The sequence below is a fragment of the Mus pahari genome, chromosome X, assembly GCF_900095145.1.
Source record: "Mus pahari chromosome X, PAHARI_EIJ_v1.1, whole genome shotgun sequence".
NCBI lineage: Eukaryota > Metazoa > Chordata > Mammalia > Rodentia > Muridae > Mus > Mus pahari.
The window spans coordinates 148,128,807-148,136,972 of NC_034613.1; positions in this window are offsets into that span (position 1 = coordinate 148,128,807).

Genomic DNA, 8,166 nt, shown 5'->3' on the forward strand with positions numbered 1-8,166 from the left:
CCACAGTTTCTGTATCCATTCCTCTATTGAGGGACATCTGGGTTCTTTCCAGCTTCTGGCTATTATAAATAAGGCTGCTATGAACATAGTGGAGCATGGAGAGAACTCTTTTCTCCATAGCCATGAAACTCACCAAGGTAGAGAGCAAATCTCCATGGACCTATGATTAAATCTAGAGATTTTTCACCCAGTCAAAGGAAAACCCACCAAAGTGGCATGAAAGAGGGGAACTTTCTCATGTTTTGTGAATCACAACACCTCCTTGGGTACCACTGGAGAGGGTAAGGGGGCTTGGAACCTCACCTCTCAGATTACTTAGTGATACCTAGAAATTTTCTTTTGGTCACAATTAGGGCAGGGTATGACTGGTACCTGGTGGACAGAGGTTTCTATCTCCCAATCCAAAGGTTGAGATTTCCAGAGAATCTGTTAATGGGACAGTAGGAGGGAAAGTTTTACCAGATATGTAACTAAGTAGCTAGGTATGTGGCCGAACAGAAAATATGAGACTTTGGAGAGATTTTTATTTGTAGTTCAATTGTATAGTTCTCAAACATGAGCTGTGCAGATGACAAAAGTCACTTGATGGATGCTGAGAAGGAGGACTTTGAGCTCTCCTGCCAAGCTTCATTCAATCTTCTTTCTTGGTCCAGACTTCTTCCATGGTTTGGTCGTTGTGACTATCATTTCTTCCTTGGGGAGAAAATCTTGGAGAATGTCTACCTCAGAGCTGAAAGTAAAACCTCATCTGGATAGCCTTTCAAATTTTATTCCCCACACAAGTCAGCTGAGTAGAGAAGCTGAAGATTCAGCACTGCCAAACAATGAATGGGTAGACTGTGCATTATTGCCTCACATGTTCTCTGGTTCTGTAGGCCTAGTGAGGGCATCATCTAAACTGTTGGCAGAATGTGAGGAATGGTCATTACTGTATAAACATTGCAATTAGAGTCTGCTCAAGTAAACTCACTCCTCTCAGGGCATGCAGATAGAAATTCTAAAAATAAACTTAAAAAAAAAAGACTTCCTGGGCTTCCAAGTTCTAACCACCAATTAGTGAACTATAGAATCCACTTGTCATCTGGCATATCAAATCGTCCCACAGAACCATGTTTATCCTGCAGGAGCTGTGAGCAACTCATCTGCACCTCATGAAGCCTTGCTCTTTGCCCTACCCTTTTAATAACCTGTGAAAATGTTTGCGCTGGGCAACAACTAGGCTTGGCGACTCTCTGGAGAAAGTTCCTTGTTGATCCTGTAAACCACCCAGCAGCCATTCCTAAAAGATATATATATATATATATATATATATATATATATATATATATATGATGAAGTTTGAGAAATGGCAGGAAAGGAAACCTGTTCCTCAAAAGGGAGTGGGCTGCCATTTGCACTTAAATTTGCATTGGCTAGAAACAGGTGGAAGTCCTGAGAATGTGAGCTTTTTCAATGAACCCTGCAGAAGGAAGGAATGGTCTATCAGCAATCGTCCACTGGACCCAACCCATCAGGCAGCCTGTGTACTGAGAATTTATGGATGTGTTTTCAATTTCTCTGACAGAATCTGTTTGGATTGTGGATGGCTGTTTAATCTTTGAAATAATGTGTTCCATAACAAATGCTGGAATCACATATAAGTTACTCCCTTCATTTTGTGAGCCAAACCCTGACTAAAGGGGTTTGGAAATCCCCACAAGGTGCTCTTTGCTTATTGCTCATTCAGAAAGAAAAAAAAACATTTCTTTAATGAAATGTAATGTTGAGGAACTGCCAAAAATAGAAGCTCCCTATCTGCCTTCACATAGCTTCTTTCTAGCCAATTAACTACCACTGAACTGAGAAGAGCCACAGGCATAGGCATAGGCATAGGCATGCCAGCACTGTGCACATGGCCCCAGGCAGGGATGAAGTTTCTGCTCCTGACTCAACCTACAAAAATCCAGGAAGCCCAGGCATGACCCAGACTTTTATTTGTGAGGCCACTCTGGCTGAGTTCCCAGAAGTAATACTGAGAGGTTGTCACCTTTGGGACAAATCCTGTTTGTTCATTATCACTCTTTAGTTTTTAACTACATAGTGTCAAAGGGAAATACCTAAAGCCTTCAAGGGCTGGTCTTTCATGAATTCTACTAACAGATTTATTTCTACAGTAACACTCTGCTGGAGAATTTCTTCTTTGTCTAGTGAGTGTTAGGTTTTTACATTCTCTGAAAATAAGCAACATATACACATTCTTGGGTATCATGAGATCTTGTTCCAAATTTCAAATGAATCAGTGTATGATCCATTCATCTCAGGATTTTTCTCACAAAGCTAATATAAAGCTACAGAAAAGTGAAATTTTCTTTTAAGTGTTTTCTTTTCTATCACTTCACTCCCATGAACTTGGAATCGACAAATTTTGAAAACTCTCGAGAGGTATGAATTTTGGTCTTTTGTGGGAAGGTGAAAATTTTGTTTTTGCCTTGTTGCAACACTAATAACAGGAGCTAAAAATAGAAATATTATTATCAAAATGATGTGTGTGTCCTTTGTGAACAGTAAATGAATTTCCAAATAAAGAGAATTAGAAGGCTTCATTATAGAAGAAAACAATAGCTCCATTTGCATATTTATTTTAGAGACCAAGATTTTACAGTAGTTCTTATATTTAATTCTTACAAGCATGGTAATGGATGAAGAGTAGTATCTCAGCCTAAAGAGATGGGGAAAACCAGCCTTCCTAACGCTGTGACTCTTTAATACATTTCTTCGTGCTAAGTGGTCCCAACGATAAAACTATTTTCATTCCTTCATAGCATTTTGTTACTGTTTGTAATTTTGCTAATGTTGTGAATTATAGTGCAAATATCTAATATGCAGGATATCTGATATGCTACTCCTGTGAAAGTGACCTTTGACCCCCAAAGGGGTCATGACCCACAGGTTGAGAACCGGTGTTCTAAGACGTTTGAAAATGTCATTTAGCCAGGTCTGATTGGAGCTAGGATTCAAATGTAGTCCTGTGAGCATCCCACATTTGCATAACTCCATGAATTCCCAATACTGAAATGATGTTAGGATGTAACTAGACTTAAGATGTTCCCAGGCATGGCTTTAAGTGTCACTGATACACTAATGGCCTGATTTATACCTTTAACCCTAAGGATTCCTGTGAACTCTGTACTTGAAAGCATACATATGGTCCTTCATTAACATTTCCATATGGAACTCCTTGTCTTATCTAATCCATTTCAGTCAATATAGCCAGTCTACCAGAAGGCTTCTCTTCTTGGCTCTTCCATAGCAATCAACTCTTTACTCATGAACTTTACTGGAGCAAGCTTCACTCCCATCTTTGTTCATCCAGCCAGATTCCTGACATCCAGGTCCAACAGCCAGAATGGTTTGTGAAATGCACAACTCAAATTACGTCATTCCTTTAAACCCTGAACCTAGCCCTTCAAGACCCTGAGCTATCTGCTAATGTGTGTATTTTCTCTCCAAAAAGAAACAGTATTCAAACATTTCTATTTCTATTGCTATCCCAGGTCCTACTATGTCTGTAGCTATTTGCCCTGTATTGGACCAAGTAGGCTAGGCCCATTCCATCTTAGGACATGTGCACCTGATGTCTTTTCTCTGTTGAGAATGTCCTTCCCCAAACTATTTTCCTCCCTTGACAGAGGATAGTCCTCTCTTTGAAGATTTAATTAGTACCCCTTCTGGATTTTCTTTGCTCCTTCCTTCTCTGTCTCAAATTTCTTTCAAGCTTTAAAAAAACAAAAAACAAAAACAAAAAACTGGTAGGGAGGAACATAGTACAAACCCTTCTGATTTCCACTTGCATTAAAACCACAAGGCAAGCTGTACTCCTTAGCCTGCAACACAGAGCAGACACACAGATGGCCTGGGGGAAAGTGATCCTTCACTATCCTTGGAAATTTAGAGGCCACTCTGCCAAGAACAAGGAATTTTAAATCCAACCACACTGACATCATACTCTGCACAACAGTCTTACAAAGCAGGTCTTTCCTGTGACTGGGTGTGTCAGCAACCATCACAAGGAGGTTTCAGGAGTGCCTATTGGGAATAAATGTGCAGTGAAGTCACCTATCTTCAACTTGCAACATGCTTGTTGAAAACTGTGCTTGTTTTCTTTTTAAAACTAAAGTTCAAACATTTTATTTTTAATAAGGTACCAGTGCTTATGCAGTGTTACAATTAAAAAAAAAACCAACACATTACTATGCTCTTGTGGCAAAAGCAAATGTGAATATATTTATATATTTATATATACATATATACCCCCACAAAAATCACACATGGGCTCATTATTTCCAGCACACCTAGTACGGCAAAAAAAAAAAAAAAAAAAAAAAATGGTTATTACCATGCTGGCAAACTGAGATCTGGGTAATGTTTCAAATGTCAGATCCACTGGCTCTGTACTCATGTAAATCATTTCAAAGTTTACAAATTGAGTCACATAAAGCATTGCCCAAGTCTAAAAGGTAGAATACTGAAATTACACAGGGATTCAGTTGTTCTCTGTTGTGAGTCTCTCATTCTCCAGCACAGCATCTGATAATGCATACGGAGCAGAACATGCACATGTTGATACCGTGAAGTAAGCCATTCTCACCTAAATGTAACAAATCATTCTCAAAGCTCCAGTTTCTGTGACTTACTAAGTTCAAGTGTTATCTGTTTACATATTCTCCTTGGTAAGGCCTTTGGGAAGTGCTGAGTAGAGAACTGTTCCTGTGAACAGTGAGAACTAAAGAGTTGATTTCCTTATGGCTCATTTGCCTGTCCCAAAAAGCCACAGATACATCTGCATTCCCAGGAGACCCAACTGAACAATTTTGAGAACCAATCCACATGTCTTTCGGAAGGGTGCAGCCATTTTTGATGTTCTAAAACCCATTTTCTTAGCAACAAAGATGAAATGCAAGAACTAGGTGGTGTGCCTCAGTAGAAAACACCACCTCTATTGCCCATTTCTATTGTGTTTGGTTTTAGTATTAAGAATGGATACAGAAAGACTCCAGAAAGTTTTATAGATGCCTGAAGATTTTGGTCCTGGAAAGAGGGAGGAACATTTCTGGGTAAAGATGCTTATTTCACCCTCATTTCCCAGTTCTTATCAGACCACCAAGTGAATGGGAGCTCTATATTGGGATACAGAGAATAATACCCTCAGAGTTCAAAACTAGGTGCTTTCATAAAAGTGACAAAGAGCAGGGCAGTGTGTACCCCCTAGGAGCTTATTCAATGGCAAATGAGTTCTTGAGAGGAGATGAGCTCCCTGGGAAAAAGGCAGTCTCCACAGCACACTCCCCATTCTTGCTCTTAACCTGCTGGTCTGACCACAGCTTTGATCCTCAACCCCACATGATGATTAGAGGATCATCTTGCAAATGAAAAGAAGCCTGACTCATTTCAGTCCAGTCACACTTTGAATTATTTCATTGAGTTCTGAGCATCTCCAAAGTAAGCAGTAGGAGAAAGACAATGCTTTCAATTCCCCTTGGCAACTTTGGCCCAGAGTAAACATATCCCCTTATCTTCCTCCATGGACTCTGCTAGATTAAAAGGGAAATATGTGGTTTTGCTGTCCTTCGGCTATGCTTCTCCTACCATGCATTGTTTTTTAAGCTATTTCACACACACACACACACACACACACACACACACACACACACACACACACACGTGGGATTTGAGGTCTTGTGGATTATAGAAGGCCAGGCTATGACTAATACTCTCCTTCTATTACAGAGCAACTCTGAGGGGAGTCACCTGGACCAAAGAAGGGGACCACATGAAGTAATCTTTCACACTTAGAATTTACAGTTCAGGAGAACCCAGCTTCATTTACAAATGTTCCATCCAAAACCTACTAACAACCCTAAAATTAGGATCTACTACTTAATAGTTCCATGCTGTGAATGAGACAATGAACTTCATTCTTGAACCAAGGCTTAAAATCTCCTCTATTACCTGGATATTTTCACACTGATGTGTCTATTTAGTGCTATTTCAGAGGGAGTAAATTAGTTACAGAAACAAATACTTGAAACTATAATTTTCCACAGTTGTCAGCATGGTCTGACTTAAAATGTTTGCTTTCCAGAATATATAATTCTTGTAACAATGAGAAGATTCACAGACAATTTATTGTAGTTAGGACTCTATTCAAAATTAAGATTCCTATTAGGCATGAGAATTAGACTCAGCTTATGAATGAGTTTTCTCTCAAATATGACAGAATGGGTAAGACACAAAACAGGTATAAGAATGCTTGGAGGGATATTTGGAAGGGTTATCAAGCATGAGAGAGTAAAAAAGACATCAAAGACAATGGTAGGGACATGATGTTGGAATTTAATATGACAGATACCAATCCCACTTCCCTATTAACAGAATCTAAATTCTATCCAGAAAGTAATGTGTTTAGCTAAAACACTTTTCCTTCCTATACTTACAGACATTAGGAGAATGTGGCATATAACAGATTTCCAGCCAATGGTTGTATACTGAGCATCTCTGGGAAAGGTATACACATTTCATCTTGTTACTTGCCTCTTCCTCCTCCTTCCCACACAGAAAGTAGACATCACACCTGGCATCTGGGCAACCTTTTTACAACTATGATGCAGTAAGCCAAAGGACAGAGAATAAGAGAAGGAAAATGAAATACCAGAAGAATTTGGAATCATGGCAATAGTGTAGAAACAGTCCTGGAGTGGCCATATCCCAGGTTTCTTACGTGCACTGTCGGTGTCTATTACATACAATCAAGTGCACATGTACGTAATACAACAATACCCAATGACAATAAGATTGAAAAGAAGGATGATGACTCAGTGAAAAGTGAGGGGCAAAGATGAAGTGAAATGGCAAGTGACACAAATCTTACACAGATCATGCAATGGCCCTGAAACACTAATTCCTTCCTGCAGAAAAGACAGATGTGCAGAATTTAAAGAATAAAATTGCCATTAAGTTCAAACACAAAGAGACCCAGTGCTTCAATTGGCTGTATAAAATGTAACTCTGTCCCGTGCTGTGATTGCTAGTTTGAAAGTACATGCTTAGGCATTAAAACTGGACATTTTATATCCTACAGAGAAGAGAATGGAACAGATTTAGAATCAATTTACTATTTCTCTTGTAATCCATTTGGAGGAGTTCCCACTGAGAACTCATATGCCTCACTCTCATCATGGCTCTATCTGGAAGACCTGAGAAGAAAGTTAAGTAGAAACACTGGATAGCTGGTTTTGAGTATTGCACATGCTACTTAGAAACAAAACCACACTACAGCAATCTAGGAGCACACGGGGAAATAATCCATGGGAAGTGCTGGACTAATCAATATGTCAAATTCACAAGTAACCATATAAATAAGTGAAGTCGATGCTTTGGGGTTGCAAATCAGGGATGAGGCAGGTATCCTCTCAAAGTAAAAATGTGTCCCCTTTTATAAGAGAAATGTCCACATAGCACTCCATGTTTCATAGTCCAAACATTTAGTTCAGTCTCAAAGTCTTCTGTAGAGAAGTCTTTCACTTCATGCTCATTATGGTGGGCACTACTGAATCTGGTTCAGACTGATAAAGAAACAGAACAGCAGGCTTGATAACCAAGGTAAGAAATGAGATGGTCATAAGTAGACCACCCATCAGGGTCTGCTTGCGGCTTTCACTGCATCCAACTTTAATTTTCTTTTCTCTGAGTGCAATATCTTCAATATGATTCTGTAACATCATAGCAAAATTTTAGGAACCAATATCTAACAGTAGCATGCGAATACCCCTTTGTCTTTTGGACTCAAAGCTTCATGTGTACTCCAAAATTACGAATATCAACCTTAAGTAAATGTGCCAACGTTTCTTGTGTTCCATGTCTTTGTATCATTCATGTCATTTACACCCTCCCACATGCCCCAAAAGCAGTTAGTAAATTTATTAAGAAACACAGCTTTGAACTCATAAGAGGTTAAAGCTATAAAATGACTACTAGTTTATGGTTTTGCCTTTAAAAAAAAGTTTCAGTGCACGCCTTTAATCCCAGCACTTGAGAGGCAGAGGCAGGTGGATTTCTGAGTTCGAGGCCAGCCTGGTCTACAAAGTGAGTTCCAGGACAGTCAGGGCTATACAGAGAAACCCTGTCTCA